Source organism: Rhinolophus sinicus, chromosome 1, assembly GCF_057876585.1.
Source record: "Rhinolophus sinicus isolate RSI-liver-muscle chromosome 1, RSI-T2T, whole genome shotgun sequence".
In the NCBI taxonomy this organism is placed as follows: domain Eukaryota; kingdom Metazoa; phylum Chordata; class Mammalia; order Chiroptera; family Rhinolophidae; genus Rhinolophus; species Rhinolophus sinicus.
The window spans coordinates 60,526,631-60,547,184 of NC_142501.1; the positions used below are offsets into that span (position 1 = coordinate 60,526,631).

A 20,554-nucleotide genomic window follows, 5' to 3' on the forward strand; every position below is an offset into this window, starting at 1 on the left:
AAAAGGAAAATCTGTCTGTTTCAGTTCCCTTATCTGGAAAATCGGTATGGAAACAGTTTTCAAAAACTATTTTCACAGGATCATTGTAAGAATTAAATGATGTGGTCCCAGGTAAAATGTTTAAATTGTGTTCAGACCATATTAAGAGACTTTTAATTTTCATTTTCAGTTCCTCATACAAAGTGGCATTTTATAAGTATATGTTCACATTTACCAGTGCCTAAATTTTAACCTCTATAATAGCAAAGGAAAGCTATTACCAACAGTAAACTTTAAAAAGATGAATTGGTGTATGCATGGTGGCTTTTGAGAGGGAGGAAAATGATGGTATGGTGACCAGTTAAAAAATATACTGCAGTACTGGAATGAGGTCATATTAGAACATTCAGTCATGTCTCATCCCTGTTTGAAAACTACATAGACACCAAATGTATCCATCTATTACCATTTGGTCCTTTTGCTCCCTGTCATACTTATATTATGATGTCTGCATATCATTTTACAATGTTCTAATAATAAGATTTTTATAGAGTTTTATATGTCTTTTGATGGGAAGAGATATAAGTTCACAATTTAGAGATTTTATGACTGCAACGTTAGCCTCTTACCTACCTGTCACTGGAAAGGTTGCTTTTCCTTTTAGTTTTATACACACACACACACACACACACACACACACACACATCACATCACAATGTCAAATCACTCTCCTTATCTTTTACACCTCATGCTACTCTGTTACCTGCATCTCCATGCTGTCCTTTGGACGCACGAAGCTTCTCCCATTACAGGACTTTTTATCCTACACTGTCTGGCTTGCCAGAGGGACAATGTCCTCATTTCATTCAGATCTGCTTAAATGTCACCACATTAGATTGGGTTCCAGCAATTTCATGTATTAAAAGAGCATCACCATCCCATCACTCTCTGATTTGTTTATTTTTCAACATAGCATTTATCATAAACATGTATCTACTTAATTGTGAATTTTTGTCTTCCCCTACTAGAATACAATTCTACTGAAATGGGACCTCTATCTGTTTGCTCACTTTTATATCAGTTGCTCCTAGAATATAAGACTAGTCAATTATTATTTAATGTGTTAAATGCCTGAATGAATATGACCAGCAAATTTTATTTAAAGCCAGATGAAATTTCTATGCAAACAGTCTTGATCTATGTAAATTTTAACTAGGTAAACTGGTATCTTGTACAGATAACATCAACTAAACATATTTACTTTAAAAAGTTGCAGTACAATTACTAGCACTTTCAAATATTTACAAACTCTTCCTAAGGGAATATTGAGCTGGGTATATTGATGAATTATGGAACAACTGAAGAGAGGAGATGTAAGCATCAGTAAAATAAATATTAAAATTTGTTCTAAAAACTGAAGAATAATTTTGTCCTAGTTTAAAGAAGATGAATTAATTTAGAAATAAAAGGGAAAATGGCATTTCACCTGACCTCAATCTTAAGTACTGTTCTGATAATCTGATGACCAAATATTTCCTGAGTTGAAAGACAGGATAACTATATTTTGGTTTATGTCAATACAATAATATTTCTTATTTTGTCTTCCAGTTAAATTGTGTGAGCGGGCAAACAAACTGAAAAATGCTAATGCCCAAATAGCTACTCCTGAATATTCATATTTTATGGTCTCTCTGTAGAACAAAACATGTAATATTTATCTCTGAGGGAATACACCATAAATAGCAAAGCCTTTGAGATCACCTCTCCTAAAGAGCTCTCTTGACTTTCTGAAACAAATAATAGTATCATAATCAGAAAATCTCAAGTATAGAAATATAATTATAAAAATTATTCCACTGATTCACCACATTCTCAGATCAAAATAGAGCTTTTGTTTCTAAGTATGTTCTTTTCGTTCTATTTCCAATGGAGAACCTGTTTCAGTAACTAAAGCACTCTTCAGTCTTTGAAATTTTAAATAATGGAACAACTTTTAGTAATGAATGAAAATAAAGAAAACTTCAAGCCAGTGAATCCTCAGAAATGCATTCACCGAGGTGCCACATGCTGTGATCATGTCAAGATAAGATACTCAGACTTGAAGCGATTGACTTTGGAGCCAGATTACCCACATTCGAATCTTGGCTCAACCACTTATTAACTGTGTAATGTTGAACAAGTTACTTAACTCCTTCTGCCTTAATTTCCTTATAAATTAGACAGGCATTAATAATAATAATAATAATAATAATACCCAGACACTGAGCTTGTCTTAAGAACTAAGTGCATAGAACATCTGGCTCATTATAAGCATACAGAAAGTGTTCTTTTATTATTTAATATATATAGTTGTTATTATCTCTATGGGATTTGCCAATTATTTGGAGACTATTAAGTTGTTTTCATCATTTATGTTAGCTAGTTAATTTGAAATATTTCTATATAATAATAATCAAATTCATTAAAATAAATATCTACATAAGCATTACTACTAAGAGTTAATTTTCAAAGACTGTTAATATGAGAGTCATGAGTTATCACTATTTTTGATAAGGCACACTGGCCTTTAACTACTCTGCAGCATATTTCTATAGTGATATCGACATGACCATTGTAAATATTTACTAATCATACTTCATGCTTAATAATCAGAGAAGTGTTGGGAAGGAAGTAATAAAGGACATAAAAATGTCTAACATAGTCATCGTCCCATAAGGGATAGAAGAGTGTTCAGAATATAATTTATTTTTCAGAAGTCAGGCATATGTTAACTCAGTTAATATTATTAATGTTGCATTTTTATATTTATTCTCATTTACTAATGAATTTTCAGATGTCTTACTAAAACTGAGGAACTCTTTCACGAAACTGAATGAGCAGCCTCATTGGGAAAAACCATCAGTTTATAAGCTTATTGGGGAAAGTATTGTGCTCTGACTGGAACTTTATACATGCCTTGATATTCATGCTTTGGTAATGGCCTGCTGCTGAAAATAGTAAGGGATTGACATGAGTAAATTCTGCATTATTTATTTTGGTTCTTCATAATATTTTACACTCTTAACTCTTTTTCCTACTTTCCTCTTCTTCTCCTTTCTAAACACAGACACACATACACACACACACACACACACACTCATCTGATGTAAAATATTCTGAACAGAGAATCTAGAGATTGGTCATGTAAAAGCATAAGGTAAGAAAAATTCAGCATTCTCCATTTATCTATCTTTCTGTAGAATCTGGTTGACCCTGTAACTAGTTCTTGACCAATAGGATGTAATGAAGTGAGGGCAATTTTTTTTTTTTTAATAGCTTCTACCTGAGTCTTCTGAGCTATTTACTGCTGAGTTGCTCACTTTGAAACCCAACTATCATACAGTGATAAGTCTGAAACACAAGAGAGGCCATGTATACACGTTCTGATCAAAAGCCTCAGTTGAACTTCCAGCTGACAGCCAATTCAATCGTCAGCCATGTGAGTGCATCATCTGAGAATTCCATTCCAGTCAAACGTTAAGATCATTGTAGTCCCAGCTGACGCATGACTGCAAGAGGGATCACAAGCAGGAACTGGTCAACTGAGCAGGGAAAGTTCACAAAATCCACAAAAATCTGAGCGATCAAAATACATTATTATTTAGCCACTATATTTTGAGATTGTTACACATAATAGATATCATGAAAATAAGAGAATTTCACCAAATTTAGGAAAAGTTTGCAGATCCTGGGCAGGAGAGGTAGGAGAAGAAGGAGAAAATGGAAGAGGAAGAGGAGGGAAGGGGGAAGACAAAGTTAAATGATTACTACAAATTTACAAATTCTACCTGGTCTCTATGTCATTCCACTCACCAAACATAAGTATAATAAGAACTTTTTAAAACATGAACAATTCTTGAGGGACAAGAACTGTACTAGATGGCCTCTCTTAAAAGTCTTCTTTACTTGATTTCATACATTATCACTATTCTTTGAAGTATGCAACTTGAAGAGATATAAAATATTTTAAAAGATATTTTAAAAGATAAAAAATCAGGCTCAGAGAAGATAAACAATTTGCCTAAGACCACAAGTTTAATTGTTGCCAGAGGCAAATTCATAAAGAGGACTCGTCTTTATGAATCCAAAGGCAAAATTTAACTTCACTAAACTGCCAAATTTGTCTCTTTTTTTTCCCTTTTACTTGATAGTGTGAAACTAGTTTGGTAAAGTTTTCTTATTTATTTCAAAGAAAAATATGCATCCTGTAGCAGTTCAGAATTGGTTGTTTAGAACTGCCCATGCCATATCTTTGGGAAGACAACAGCAACACCTGGTGACCTATATGGTCAATTATATGTGTGGTTCCGTGAACAAGGCTTGCTGAAGCTCTCTACACTAAATGATTTACCTTATAATATGCTTGACTACTTAGTGCTTCTGCCAATATATGCCTTGAGAGCCATTCTGGAGACATGCAAACACCCACTTATCCATAGACTGTGCCCAATGAATTGTCAGGTAAAGGCATAGAAGGCAAGACTGCTCATACTCACTATTCATTTAAAAAAATAAGCAGTGCAGTGGGAGAGTTATTTGGCATTTTCAGCTGGTGTGTCAAAGTGAATGATTATGGGGTCACACAGAGAGATACTTAGTAAAATAAATTAGCCTATTTGTAATGAATCTTAGTTTTGGCATGACTGCTCGCCAGTTGTAACAGGATAGTTGTAACAATGAATATGTACAAGCACATTATTTTCTAATGCCATGCTAAACTAGAATCAAAACAGGCATGTATCAGCATGTATTAAAATTAAATGGCAATTAAATAAGCACTGACACATTTTCTGATTTGCTTTCTCAAAATTAGTATTTGTTAAAAACCATGAGAGTCAGAAAGAGCACTAAGAATAAAGCTCCAAAAGATATTAGTATTTATAAAATTTATATGGGTAGCTAATTAAAAACTTTATAATCAGAAAGGAAAACAAAATTATGCATTTTTGAGATTGCTTAACTTTTTTTTTTACAAAATGTGAATTGTTGAAATAAAAATTTATATAATTTTCCAGAAATAAAGTCTACATCTTTAATGCTAACTTTTAAGGAGTATACTATGACAACAAATTCAAATAAAATAATCAGTTAATGAAATTTAACATGACTGACTCAATATTCTGGAAAGAGATTTTGAATTTGGCATATAAAGTGTTTAATTTCTCAGAACTTACAAATAACATTTTGTATCCCACTTCCTTATCTAGTTATTGTTCTTATTTTTGATTAACACCATCTTCTTGAAACACTTCCTTCAGATGGAATACCATTGTCTCTTTAAAACTCTCTTCCGTGGGTCATCAAAATGGCAGTGTGAGGTGAGCCTCTGTAAATCTCCCCTGGAATTTACAACTAATCGAACAACTATAACTCCACAAAGGACTCCTTGCACAGCAGACAGGCAAGACGAAGAGGCCCACTATTGAATTCACCTAAAGGTAGGTGAATCGAGCGAGCAGAGGAGGGAAAGGATAAGTGAGGAGAAGGAGCCACATGGGCGCAGGACTCAGACATAGCTCAGTGCTCCGAGCTCCCTGCATCCCGGAACTACCGCAGCTGCGGGAGAGGGAAGAGCTCGGACGGCTAGGGCTCCGCTTATGGCTCACAGGGCTGAGGGGACAGCATATAACACAGCTGAACCCAACGCTCACGGTAAAGACCTCGGAGCAAAGACTGAGGGAAAAAGGCTGAAAACGGTGGTTTAAACCCACACTGCCAAGCAGAGAACGGAAGCCTTAGGCACTGAGACTAGCCGCCCCCTCCCTACCCTCCCAGAGCTCGCCCTGCCCCCACCTGCCTGGTGCTAGAAGCGGAACAGTAGCAGTGTCAGATCAAAAGAACAGAATATTTGCTGTTCTGAGAACTATGGACCACAGACACAGATTCGCAGCCCAACTAGTTTCAGCAAAGGGGAGGGAGCTGTGAAAGCAGGACCGGCTGTGGTGGTGGTCACCGCCATTGCTCTGGGCCACCTCTCACAACTCACCCTGCCCCTGGCCCCACCTATCTGGGCGGATCCCTGCAGGAGTAAACAGAACTGCAGAAACATATGGGCTCTGAATCTGGTGCAGGAAGAGCTTTGGAACGTCAAAAGCTCTCCGCATACCCACACAGACACTGCACCCTGTGACCCAGGCAAACTATTAACAGAGGAGAAGCCCATCTCCCATGGAATCAACCAATTGTGTGAGAAGCTGGAATAGTGCAGACAAAACATAGCACTACCTTGTGAGAGAGAAAAAAAGGCTTCAGTCTGAGAGAAGATAAAACATTCTACCAACAAGTACTGGAAAACAAAAGAAAGACCTCTTCCTATCAACCTGTTGCAGAAGCCACTCCTGTAGATGTCTAGGAAGAGAAATAATAAATCAGTAATTTCCATGAATAACCAAGGCAACAAGACAGCTCAGAAAGAAAGTGAAAAGTCTCCAGAAAAGGAACTTAAGTATATGGAAATATGTGACTTAAATGACAGAGAATTCAAGATTGCAGTTCTGAAAAAACTCAACGAGATGCAAGAAAACACAGAAAAGCAGTTTAATGAACTCAGAAACACAATCAAAGAACAACATGAGCATTTTACGAAAGAGATTGAAATTTTAAAAAAGAACCAAATAGAATTTCTGGAGATTAAGAACTCAAAAGAAGAAACTAAGAATGAAATAGCCAGCTTAGGGAGTAGAGTTGACCAGATGGAGGAAAGAATCAGTGACATCGAAGATAGAAACCTGGAAATGACATGGATGGAGGAAGAAAGAGACTTGAGACTTAAAAGAAATGAAAGAACTCTACAAGAACTTTCTGACTCCATCAGAAAGAGCAATATAAGAATAATGGGCATACCAGAAGGAGAAGAAAGAGAGAAGGGAACAGAGAGTATATTCAAACAAGTTGTTGATGAGAACTTCCCAAACTTGTGGACAGAACTGGATCCTCGAATTCAAGAAGCAAATAGAACACCTAGTTACCTCAATCCCAACAGGCCTTCTCCAAGGCACATTGTATTGAAGCTGTCTAAAATCAACGACAAAGAAAGAATCCTCAAGGCAGCCAGGGAAAAGAAGACGGTAACCTACAAAGGAAAGTCCATTAGATTATCATCAGATTTTTCAGCAGAAACTCTACAAGCCAGGAGGGAGTGGAACCAAATATTCAAACTATTGAAAGAAAGAAATTATGAGCCAAGAATCCAGCAAAGATATCCTTTAGATATGAAGGAGGAATAAAGACCTTTCCAGACATATAGAAGCTGAGGGAATTTTTTAATACACGACCTGCACTAGAAGAAATACTAAAGGAGGCTATTCGACCACCATCAACACGGACAATTTGTGGCAACCAAAACATAAAAAGGGGGAGAGTAAAGGCCTGAACCGGAATACAGGAATGGAGAAAGTAAGGGTGCTGAAGAAAATGGAATACTCTAAACATCAAACTTTCTTTTACATAAACTTAAGGGTAACCACTCAAAAAAAAAATCCAGAACTGAAATACATACTGTATTAAAAGGAGAAACAGAGGGAAACATCATAGACTACCACCACACAGAAATAATAGACAACAACAAAAAGGCAAAGAAAGAATGGAGACACAGCTTTACCAGAAAACTAAAGATAGAATGACAGGAAATCCTCACATATCAATAATCACCCTAAAAGTAAAATGACTGAACTCACCAATAAAAAGGCACAGAGTAGCAGATTGGATCAAAAAACTAAACCCAACCATACGCTGTCTCCAAGAGACACATCTCAGCTACAAGGACAAGCATAGACTCAAAGTGAAAGGGTGGAAATTGACACTCCAAACAAATGGTATCCAGTGAAAATCAGGTGTAGCCATACTGATATCAGATGAAACAGACTTCAGGGTGAAAAAGGTAACAAGAGACAAAAATGGACATTTCATAATGGTAAAGGGGACTATACAACAAGAAGACATAACAGTCATCAATATTTATGCCCCCAATCAGGGAGCTCTGAAATATACCAAGCAACTACTAACAGAACTAAAGGGAGAAATTGACCAGCACACAGTTATACTAGGGGACTTAAACACTACATTGACAGCTATGGATAGAGCATCCAAACAGAAAATAAATAACGAAATAGCAGTCCTAAATGACACATTAGATGAAATGGACATAATTGACATAGATAGAGCACTTCATCCTAAAACATCAGACTATACATTCTTTTCTAGTGTACATGGAACATTCTCAAGGATAGACCATATATTGGGACATAAAATCAGCCTCAGCAAGTGTAAGAAGATTGAAATAACACCAAGCATATTCTCTGATCACAAGACTTTGAAATTGGATATCAACTGCAACAAGAAAGCAGGAAAAAACACAAATCATGGAGATTAAACTACATACTATTAAAGAACGACCAGGTCAAAGAAGACATTAGAGGAGAGATCAAAAGATATATAGAAACAAATGACAACGAAAATACATCCTACCAAAATTTTTGGGATGCAGCAAAAGCAGTTTTAAGAGGGAAATTTATATCATTATAGGCCTATCTCAAGAAACAAGAAAAATCCCAAATAAATAACCTCATGTTACACCTTAAAGAATTAGAAAAAGAAGAACAAATGAAACCCAAAGTCAGCAGAAGAAAGGAAATAACAAAAATCAGAGCAGAACTAAATGAAATAGAGAACAAAAAGACAATAGAAAAAATTAATGTGACAAAGTGCTGGTTCTTTGAAAAGATTAACAAAATTGACGAACCCTTGGCTAGACTCACTAAGATAAAAAGAGAGAAGACACTAATTAACAAAATCAGAAACGAAAACGGGGAAGTTATCACGGACAACACAGAAATACAAAGGATCATCCAAGAATACTATGAAGGACTATATGCCACCAAATTCAATAACCTAGAAGAAATGGACAAGTTCTTAACAACATATAGCCTTCCAAGGCTGAACCATGAAGAACTGGAAAATCTAAACAGACCAATCACCAGTAATGAAATTGAATCAGTCATCCAAAACCTTCCCAAAAGCAAAAGTCCAGGACCAGACGGCTTCACTAGTGAATTCTACCAAACCTTCAAAGACGATCTAATACCAATCCTTCTCACACTCTTCCAAAAAATTGAAGAAGAGACAGTACTCTCTAACTCATTTTATGAGGCCAACATTACCCTGATAGCAAAACCTGGTAAGGACAGCACAAAAAAAGAAAACTACAGACCAATATCTCTGATGAATACAGATGCAAAAATCCTAAATAAAATTCTAGCAAATCAAATACAACAATGCATTAAAAAGATTATACATCACGACCAAGTGGGGTTCATCCCTGGGGCACAAGGATGGTTCAACATCCGCAAATCCATCAATGTGATACATCACATAAAATAAAGGGCAAAAATCATATGATTATATCAATTGATGCAGAAAAAGCATTTGACAAGATACAACATCCATTTATGATTAAAACACTTAATAAAATAGGTATAGAAGGAAAATACCTTAACATAATAAAGGTCATATATGACAAACCCTCAGCTAATCTCATAATTAATGGTGAAAAACTGAAGCCCTTTGCTCTTCAGGAACAGGACAGGGCTGTCCCCTATCACCTCTGCTTTTCAACATAGTGTTGGAAGTCCTTGCCAGAGCATTCAGGCAAGAAAACAAATAAAAGGCATCCAAATTGGGAATGAAGAAGTTAAATTGTCACTCTTTGCAGATGACATGATGCTATATGCAGAAAACCCTAAAGACTCCACCAAAAAGCTATTAAAAACAATCAACGAATACAGTAAAGTTGCCGGCTACAAAATCAATGTAGAAAAGTCCATTGCATTCCTATATACTAACAATGAAATCTCAGAAAAAGAAATACAAAAAACAATTCCTTTTGCAATTGCAGCAAAAATAATAAAATACCTAGGAATAAACTTAACCAAGGGTGTGAAAAACCTATATGCTGAAAACTATAAGACATTTTTAAAAGATTGAAGTAGACAAAAAGAAATGGAAAGACATTCCATGCTCATGGTTTGGAAGAATCAACATAGTTAAAATGACCATATTACCTAAAGCAATATACAGATTTAATGCAATCCCCATAAAAATCCCAATGGAATTTTTTAAAGAAATAGAACAAAAAAATCATCAGATTTGTTTGGAACCACAGAAGACCCCGAATAGCCAAAGCAATCTTAAGAAAAAGAACAATACTGGTGGTATCACACTCCCTGACTTTAGCTTGTACTACAGGGCTACAGTAATCAAAGCAGCATCGTATTGGCAGAAAAACAGACACATAGACCAATGGAATAGAATTGAGAACCCAGAAATAAAACCACATAAATATGGACAGACAATTTTTGGCAAAGAAGCAAAAAACATACAATGGAGAAAAGACAGCCTCTTCAATAAATGATGCTGGGAGAATTGGATAGCCACGTGCAAAAGAATGAAACTGGACTGCTATTTGTCACCATGTACCAAAATTAATTCAAAATGGATCAAAGACTTAAACCTAAGACCTGATACAATAAACTGCATAGAAGAAAACATAGGTACTAAACTTATGGACCTTGGGTTCAAATGCATTTTTTTAATTTGACTCCAAAGGCAATGGAAATAAAAGCTAAAACAAACGAATGGGACTATATGAAACTTAAAAGCTTCTGCACAGCAAAAGAAACCATCGACAAAATAAAGAGGCAACCAACTGAATGGGAGAAGATTTTTGCAAACAGTGTCTCCAATAAGGGGCTAATATCCAAAGTATACAAGGAACTCATACAACTCAACAACAAAAAAACAAACAACCCAACTGAAAAATGGGCAGAGGACCTGAAGAGACATTTCTCCAAAGAGGACATACAAATGGCAAATAGACATATGAAAAAATGCTCAACATCACTAATCATCAGAGAAATGCAAATAAAAACCACAATGAGATATCACCTTACCCCAGTCAGAATGGCTATCATCAACAAGACAAATAGTAACAAGTGTTGGAGAGGCTGTGGAGAAAAAGGAACCCTCATACACTGTTGGTGGGAACGCAGCCTGGTGTAGCCATTATGGAAGGCAGTGTGGAGGTTCCTCAAAAAATTACGAATAGAATTACCACATGACCCAACAATCCCTCTCCTGGGTATCTACCCCAAAAAATCTGAATACATTGATACATAAAGATACATGTACTCCAATGTTCTTTGCAACTTTATTTATGGTGGCCAAGACATGGAAACAACCAAAATATCCTTCAATAGATGAATGGATAAAGAAGTTGTGGTGTATATACACAATGGAATACTATTCGGCGGTAAGAAAAGATGATATAGGAACATTTGTGACAACATGGATGGATCTTGAGAGTATGATGCTAAGCGAAATAAGTCAGACAGAAAAAGCAGAGAACCATGTGATTTCACTGATATGTGGTATATAAACCAAAAACAACAAAAGAACAAGACAAACAAATGAGAAAGAAAAACTCATAGACACAGACAATAGTTTAGTGGTTACCAGAGGGTAAGAGGGTTGGGTGGTGGGAGATGAGGGTAAGGGGGATCAAATATATGGTGTTGGAAGGAGAGCTGACTCTGGGTGGTGAACACACAATGGGATTTATAGATGATGTAATACATAATTGTACACCTGAAATCTATGTAATTTTACTAATAATTGTCACCCCAATAAAAAAAAAAAAAAAAGAAACTCTCTTCCCTGCACATTGCTCCTCAACAGTCTGATTCCCCACCCCTCCAACTCTGAGCTGTTTAAAACTCAGAGTGCCCTGGGAAAAGATGCTAACAACAGGACTCCTGGCTCCCTCTACCAAGATAGACTGAAACTCATCTGCCACTACCTCTTAAACTCACAAAGGCTGGCCTTCCGCATTCACATTATTTGAACGAGAAGCCACTCATCCCGGAAAACAATGAGCTAACAAAACAAAATAACAAGGCATTTGCAGAGCACCTCTATTTCTAAAGAAAAAAAAAAAAAAAAGGAATCTCTCTATGGTTTTTTTTCTCTAGAAGTTGTATGGTTTCAGGTTCTTATATTTAAGTCTAATCCATTTTGAGTTAATTTTCATGAGCAGTATAAAATAGAGTTCCAGTTTTACTCATTTCCTTTTTCATTAGATCCTCAAATCTTAATTATCTTATAATTAGAAATGTGTACCCTTTACCAACCTCTCCCTAATCCACCCACCTCTGGAAACCACTTTTCTACTTTCTGTTTTAAGTTCACTTTTTTTTTAAAGATTCCATGTATAAGTGATACCATGCAGTATCTGTCTTTCTCCATCTGGCTTATTTCACTTAGCATAATCCTCTCAAGTTCCAGCCATGTTTTTGGAAATGACAGGGTATATATATATATATATATATATATATATATATATATATATATATATATATATATATATAATTTTCTTTATCCATTCATCTGTTTGTCCCTTGGCTATTGTGAATAATGTTACTATGAACATGGTAGTACAGATATCTATCTCTTTGATTTCTTTGAATAAACATCCAGAGGTGGGATTGCTGGAATATATGGTAGTTCTATTTTTAATTTTTTGGTAGAACTTCCGTTCTGCTGTGCTAGTTTACATTCCCACCAACATTGTGTGGAGGTTCTCTTTTGCCACATCCTTGCCAGCATTTGTTATCGCTTATCTTTTTAATAATAGACATCTTAAGAGATATGAGGTGATATATCATTGGGGTTTTGATTTGTGTGTCCCTGATGATTAGTAATATTGAGTACCTTTCATGTAACTGTTGGCCTTTAGTATATCTTCTTTATATTTTCCTTATGAAGGACCTGGGCACCATGCCAATTACTATGAAGGTAAAGGTGAAAAATCGACACAGGCCCTGTCCCCACAAATCTTACAGTCTGAGGGGACCAGACAAGAAAACAGGGAGATACAGTAGAGGCGGCATAGCACAGCAGTCAAGAAGATGGAGGTCTCTGGAGCCAGACTGCTCAGTTTGAATCTGGCTCTACTTCTTACCAGCTCGGTGACTTTGGGCATGTGATTTAACTTCTCTGTGTTTTACTTAGTTTCCTTCTCTATAAAATGGAAATTGTAACTGTAGCCCCTGTCTCATAGGTTGTTTTGAGGATTTAGGTAAAACACTTAGAACAGTCACTGGCATATAGTAAAAGTAAGTACTATATAAGTATTTGATAAAGATAGAGATAAATGCTAAAGATCAGGGTATGGGACCCTAACCCTCTTTGTGGAATCCAGGGTAAATGCAGTCAAGTGGGAGTTGCCTATCCAGGCCTGGGTATGACGTTGCTATAAGAAGCTTTCAGACCCAAGCTAACGTAAGCAAGCACCAATGCCCCTCCTCAGGAGTTTCATTATTTTGCATGTGGATATCTAGCTTCTTCAATACCATTTATTGAAGAGACTATCTTTCCCCATGTGTCTTGGCACCCTTGTCAAAGATTAATTGACTGTATATGTGTGGGTTTATTTCTGGGCTCTCTATTCTGTTCCATTGATCTATGTGCCTGTTTTTATGTCAGTACCATGCTGTTTTAATTACTATAGCTTTGTCATATAGTTTGAAATCAGGAAGTATGATACCTCCAGCTTCGTTCTTTCTCAGAATTGTTTTGACTATTCAGGGTCTTTTGTAGTGCCATACAAATTTTAGGATTGCTTTTTCTGTTTCTGTCAAAAGTGTTTTTGCATTATGATAAAAATTGCATTGAATCTGTAGATTGATATGTTAATTGTAGTAATTATTTCACAATGTATACATATATCAAGTCATCATGTTGTATACTTTCAATATATACAACTTGTCAATTATATCTCAAAAAAGAATGGGAATAAAAGAAAATGTACACTGCATTACAAATTGTATCATGAGCAGAAATATCAATATAAAAAGAATTGGAATTTCATAGTAACTTAATAATACTACTAAATTACACAAGGGAATATAGTATCATGAGAACATCAAAAAGAACCAAGTGAAATATTAAATATAAAAAATGTAAGAACTGAAACACATGATTCAATAGACGGGATAGAAAAACTATAAAATTGGAATCACAAATCTCATTTAAGAAGAAGACACTCCAAGAGGAAAACATAAGCGATATAAAGAATAAAAATGGAAATGTAATACCAGATCATAGGAGTCTCAAATATTGGGAGATAAAAATGAAGAAGTAAATTTTTATTTTTTAAAAAACGGAGATGTAATACATTGTAATAAAGAAAAAAAAAGAAAGAAAATTTTAAGACTTATTCTAATGAAAAGGCTCAATCATTGCCAAAGAGGAGAGATAGAGAAAACTTCAGTACTACATATATAGTGAAATTTAAATATCAAAGACAAAGAAAAAAATTATAGGGAAAAAAGAAGATCTTAGATAAAAGGGCAAGACGAAAGATATAGACAATAGCTTAAAAAAACATGAATGAGAGAATATAATGAAATTATATTTCCAGAGTTTAAAGAAAAATAATTTAGAATTTTATTCCAGCAAATTGTTATTTAAAAAGAAGGCATGAAAATATGGCCTTGAATATATAAGGTTTCATAATCTTTGCTACTCAAAAACCACAGAATTGAATTTTGAGTAGCAAAACAGAACAGAATTGTGTATAATAGTAGACACATCCAGAAGATAATCTGAAGAAAAGATGAAGAGATACTTGAATAACATTTGTTACTGTCTTAAAAAAAAAAAAAAAAATATATATATATATATATATATATATATATATATATATATTTATATCTATCGATCTGTCATCTATCTGTCTGTCTATCTATGTAATCTATCATCTATCTTACTTAGAAACCTACATAATAATATGATGAAGTTGGAAGAAGATCAAGAGTTTTAAAAACTTGGAAAAACTGTTTTATTCTTAGACTGAAAATAAGGATATCTATTATTTTAAAGTAAGTAAGGAAGGATGAAAAACAATATAGAAAATCAAGACAAACATGATAAAGTATGTTATTGAAACACATGTAATGATAATGATATTAACAACTAATAAAAGTGGACTAAACTCAACAGTTGAAAGACAAGGATTGACAAATGCAATAATAAAAGCTTGGAGTATACCAGTACTCTTATTTTTCTGTCTATACTTATTCCTGTGTGAGTACATCATTTAGCCTCCTGGCTTTAAATACCATTTAAATAGCGATGACTCCAGATTAATATTGCCAACCTAGACTTTTTCTCAGAACTCTAGACTCATATACCCAATTACCTGCTCAACAACAATAAATCAGAGGATTCATTATTAGAAGAGTTAATGGGATTATAATCTGGGTGGACAATGAATGTTTCGTTGAGACAGTGACATTTGCAGTGAATTTTGAAAAATGAATACAGTGTAAAGTTCAAGTTGGGCTGGGAGCAGGGGATTTTCAAGGGTAAAGAAATAGATTCAGCAAAGGCGTTGAGTCAGAAAGGAGACTAGCATCTTTGATGAATTGAACAAAGGATGTTATGGTCCTATGTGAGCACACTACAAGAAAGCATTGCAAATAAAGTTCAATAAATGGGTAGGGCCAGGATCCTCCACAGCCCTTTATACCTTTTTAAAGATTTTGATTTTTACCTAAATAACAATGAGAAGTGATTTAAAAAAATAAGCAGGGTCACTAAACATTCAGATTTTGATTTGGAAAAAATTATTAAGAAAACAAATTGAATTGTACTCATCTAGCATTTAGCAAGACACATGGCATGCAGAAGAGCTCAAATTCAAATGTGAGATTATTCAGAATTACATCAGTTGTTAATAATCAAGTTTTAAAGAATTCATTACTTTCTAATACTCGAAAGTAGTTTTTTCATCAGCTGTGTAAAATTGTATTGCTTCATGTAAACATCCTCTTCTTTTTATTTTATATTAGATGTATTGTGAGTTGGCAACGAGTTGTATTTTTCAGGAGTCATGATTTATCCATTTTTTTTAATATACACTTGAAAAGGTAGAGTGCATTAACTGGGAGTTGTGAATATCTACCGAATGTTTAAAAGTGCTTGTGTCATTTTATATGTCTATGTAAAACTTCAAAACCCACTTTTGACTCAGTTTTATTTTACAGTGGGCTACTAATAGAAATTGGGGGGGGAAATTCACACATGGTAGGCAAACCAAATTAGCTGAGGTTTCTATAAGTCTAGCTTGCTGTTGTCTGCAATTTAATTAACCAGTGCACAAATAAAATGTCCCCAGTTTAATTTTCATTCTGTAGCTCAATACTGTAAACTATTCATAGCATAATTAAAAGTCCTGAATTCTCCCAGGAATATTACCAGTAAGCAACCAACCCATGAAATAGAGAAACCTGACTGTTACTCTGCTAAATTGTGTGTGTTAATAAAGCTACACAAGTGTTCTTTGCTTAATCTGACTGTGCCGAGAAAACCCCAGCTGGCATGCAAGCTATCTGCTTCTAAAACCTGTCCAAGCATCTGCCCTCTGGGAGAGCTTCATTAAAGTTAATACAGGAATTGCATTGTATTTTATTGAATTTCATTGAATTTTCTTCGTGAAGGAACTTACTCTCAGATAATACAAATTCACCACACTATCATCAAGTATAATTATTGTCAGGTTTCAAGTTTGATGTTTATCTTGAACCAGAGAAAAAAGAAATATAATATAAGGTTATAAAAGAAAAATAAAAAGGTTGCAGCGTGAGCAATGTCATTTAGAAAAATTACACAGTTGTATGTATAAGATATTTAAAATGAAAGACTATTTCCTTTCTGGATAGTTATTATTCAAAGAATCAATGATTCTAACTTTTAACTAAAATAACTCCAAAAGGACCATTGAGCTTGTTATTTCAGCCTTATGCAAAGAATCTGAATGCTGCATGGTGAATCTCTCCATCAATTGCTTCAGCCGTCACAGTGAAGAGAGGATAAACAGAGAGTTAATAGTGTATTGCTATACAGTGTTTGTATAATTATTCTAGATATCCAGGCTTTCCCCTGAAAGTTACATATTTTTAGAAACCTTGCCTAGTATTTGTTACTTTGATATTTTTGATGCAATGCATTAAAATATTTTATGGTTTGGATAAAATCTGTTTTATGAAAGATGCTCTTTCATCTGAAATACCCTAATCCGTGATCCATTTGTTGATAAATAGAAAAAACAAAAACAAAACAAAAAGAAAAACAGGGAAGTTTGTCTTTATTGCTTTATTTCCTGAAGGAGTGCTCGTTCCTTTAATTGTCAAATCCAAACTGATCTTACACTTGAAAAATTATCACTTGAATAGCACACATTTATTTAGAGTGTTAGGGTAAATGTTCTGTGCAGAATGCTGGCGGCTGAATAAGGAGAGGAGGAGAGCTGTGCTGTATTTCATAGATGTTTTCCTGGCAGGTGCCAATGAAGAGCCAGAGCTATTGATTCTGATGCTGACTTGCATGTTGCATATTTAAAGACATTCAATATGGGAATTGATTTAAGTTAAACAACAGAGTATGGGTACTAGACCATCGCTATTACTTGTCAGATTCATAGAACTTGAAGGTGAAAATGGGCATATAGAGATTTCTCAGTTAGGTTTAGGAACTGTGTGTTAAAATGGCTGTAAACATTTTAGGGAAAATGGTTTGTCATCTCCTTCGAAAACTCACCCTGGTGGTTAAAATTTTTAGAGAAATATTTCCCCATAAATATTCTCATTTGAAAAAAGAATAATAAATCTTGACCTGAGAGGAAATGAAGAACTGTGTTCTGAAGTTAGCGTCTCTTCTTGTAGGAGGTATAGATGTCTTTATTTGTCTAGGCTACATTAGGAGTCAAACTTGAGGCCCGATTTGTGTATGGGGACTCTTACATCAAATATACTTTTTTTATTATTGCTCATGTCTAGTTCGTGTTTTAAAAGGGCATAATAATACTTATAAGAAGTGGGTGGCAATACCATCAGGTTAGCACCTACCATTTTACTTGTCCTGCTTCATCTATGTGAATTGGCATCCCTTGCAGATTTTTAAATGTATGTTCCCTGGATTAAATGGTCTCAGTTTTCTGAGTTCACTTTGGTATTTGTAAAAAATACTACAGTATTGAAACTTGTGAGACTAACTTCTCTCACTTAACAAAATGTAAATATGTTTCATCCATGTTTTTGCGTGGATTAGTATTTCATTCATTTTTATTGCTGAGAAGTATGCCATTGCATGGGTGTACTATTTATTGTTTATCCATTCACCTACGGAGGAACATCAAGATCGGCTTCAGATTTTGGTGATATAAATAAGAATGCTATGAAATTTTGTGTACAGATTGTGTGTATGTGTGTGTGTGTGTGCATAAGTTTTCAATCCATTTGAGTAAATACCTCAAGTGAGATTGCTAACTCTTATGCTAATTGTGTTTACTGCCAAATAGATTTCCAAAGTGGTTGTATGATTTTGCTTACTACCAGAAGTGGATGAGAGTTCCAACTGTTCCACATTCCCACCAGCTCTTAGTATTGTCAGTTTTTTTTATTTTATTTTAGTCATTTTAATAGGCATGTAGTAGTAGCTTGTGTTTTTAATTTGCATTTCCATAGTGACTAATGAAATTGAGCATTTTTACATGTATTTCTTCTTTAGTGAAGTCTCTTTAAAATATTTTTTCTTATTTTTTAAAAAATTGGGTTATTTCTTTTCCTATTGTGAGTTTTAAGAGTTTTCCATATATTCTGCAGGGAAAAAAAGTACTTTATCATATGTAATATGCAGTTATTTTATAACAAACTGTGGCTTGTCTTTTCATTCCCTTAACAATATCTCTTGAAGAGTAAATGTTTTCAGTATTGAAAAGTGCCATTTATCAATTTTTTAATGGATCATTCTTTTGGTACGGTATGTAAAACTCCTTTGCTATACCTACACTCCCATATCTTTCCTCCTATGCTTAACTCTTAAAAAAATTATTTTTAATATTACTTTTAAGTTTATTACCCATTTTGAGTTAATTTATGTATGTGAGGTATGTCCTGAGATTTTTTAAATATATGGATGTTTAATATTCCAGCACTATTAACTGAAAAGACTGTCCTTTCTGCATTAAATTATTTCTGTTTCTTTGTAAAAAAGCAGGTGTTTATGCCTGTGTGTATCTATTTCTGGGCTTTCTATTCTATTCTATTGATCTATATATCTATTCTTTTGTAAATATTACATTGTTTTGTGTACTACTGCTTTTTAAAATAAAATTGTATATTTTTAAGGCACACAACCTTATGTTTATATATTTATAGTGAAATTATTACTACAGTGAAGCTAATTAACATATTCATCTCTTCATATAGTTTCCGTGTGTGTGTGCACGTAGTAAAAGCATCTGAAATATACTCTTTCAGCAAATTGCCAGTATTCAATACGTTATTATTAAAATATAGTCATCATGTAGTGTATTAGATATCTATACGTATCCATCCTACATAACTTCAACTTTGTACCTTTTGACAAACATCTCCCCATTCTCCCTACTTCCCCAGACCTGGTAAACATCTTTCTTCTCTTTGCTTCTATGTATTCAACTTTTTTAGATTCCACATATGTATAATTGAGATCATGCAGTAATTTTCTTTCTGTGTCTAGCTAATCTGAAGGACATTACACTATCACTTTAAAGTACATCTTTTAAACAAGTCATGTGGGTCTTCCAGTTTGGTTCATTTTCACAATTACTTTGGCTACTCTATTCCTTTCCATATACATTTTAGAAAATATTTGTTGATGTCTTCAAAATTTTTTTCTGGGATTTCGATTGCAAATGCATTGAATCAATAGGTCTATTCGGGGAGAGATGACATCTTAATAATATTGAGTCTTCTAATTCACAAACACAGTATATTTCGCCATCATTTTACATTTAAAAAATTCTTTCACAGGTGTCTTATTGTCTTCAGCGTACAGACACTGCACATAGTTTGTGTATTCCCAAGTATTTGACTTTTTTGTTTCTATTGTAAATGTTAATGTTTTGGTAATTTCCAATTTGAATTGTTAACTGCTGGTATATAGTAATACAATTGACTCTTCTATCCTGAGCACTTGTTAAACTCATTGCTTCTAGGAGCTATTTTTAAAATTTTATGATTTTGTATATAAACAATAATTTATCTGTGAATAGAGTCAGCTTTCTTTCATCTATTCCAATCTGCATTTTTTTTATTCCTTTTCTTTCTCTCTTACCTTCACTAGGACGTCTCATACAAAATTAAGTAGAACTTAATAGAGAACACTTTTGCCTTGTTCAACATCCTTAGGGGAAAGCATTCCGTGTTTTGTCATTAAGTAGTTAACTCTGGTTTTTATAAACACGCTTTATTAGTTTAAGGAATTTCCCTCCTATTCCTAGCTTGATGAGAGTTTTATCATGAATGGATATTAAAATGTCAATGTTTATTTCTGCATTTATTGAGATAAGCATATTTTTTGTTTTAGTCTCATATGGTTAGTTTTATTGATTTATTTTTGAGTATTAATGAGACTTGCATTCCTAGCATTAACTGTAAAA

The 20,554-nt window shown here is 34.3% G+C and overlaps 1 pseudogene; it reads right to left on the reverse strand.

Moving 5' to 3' along the window:
* The window catches only part of LOC109452922 (ethanolamine-phosphate phospho-lyase pseudogene), a 55,436-nt pseudogene that overhangs the window by 12,722 nt on the left and 22,160 nt on the right, over positions 1-20,554 (reverse strand).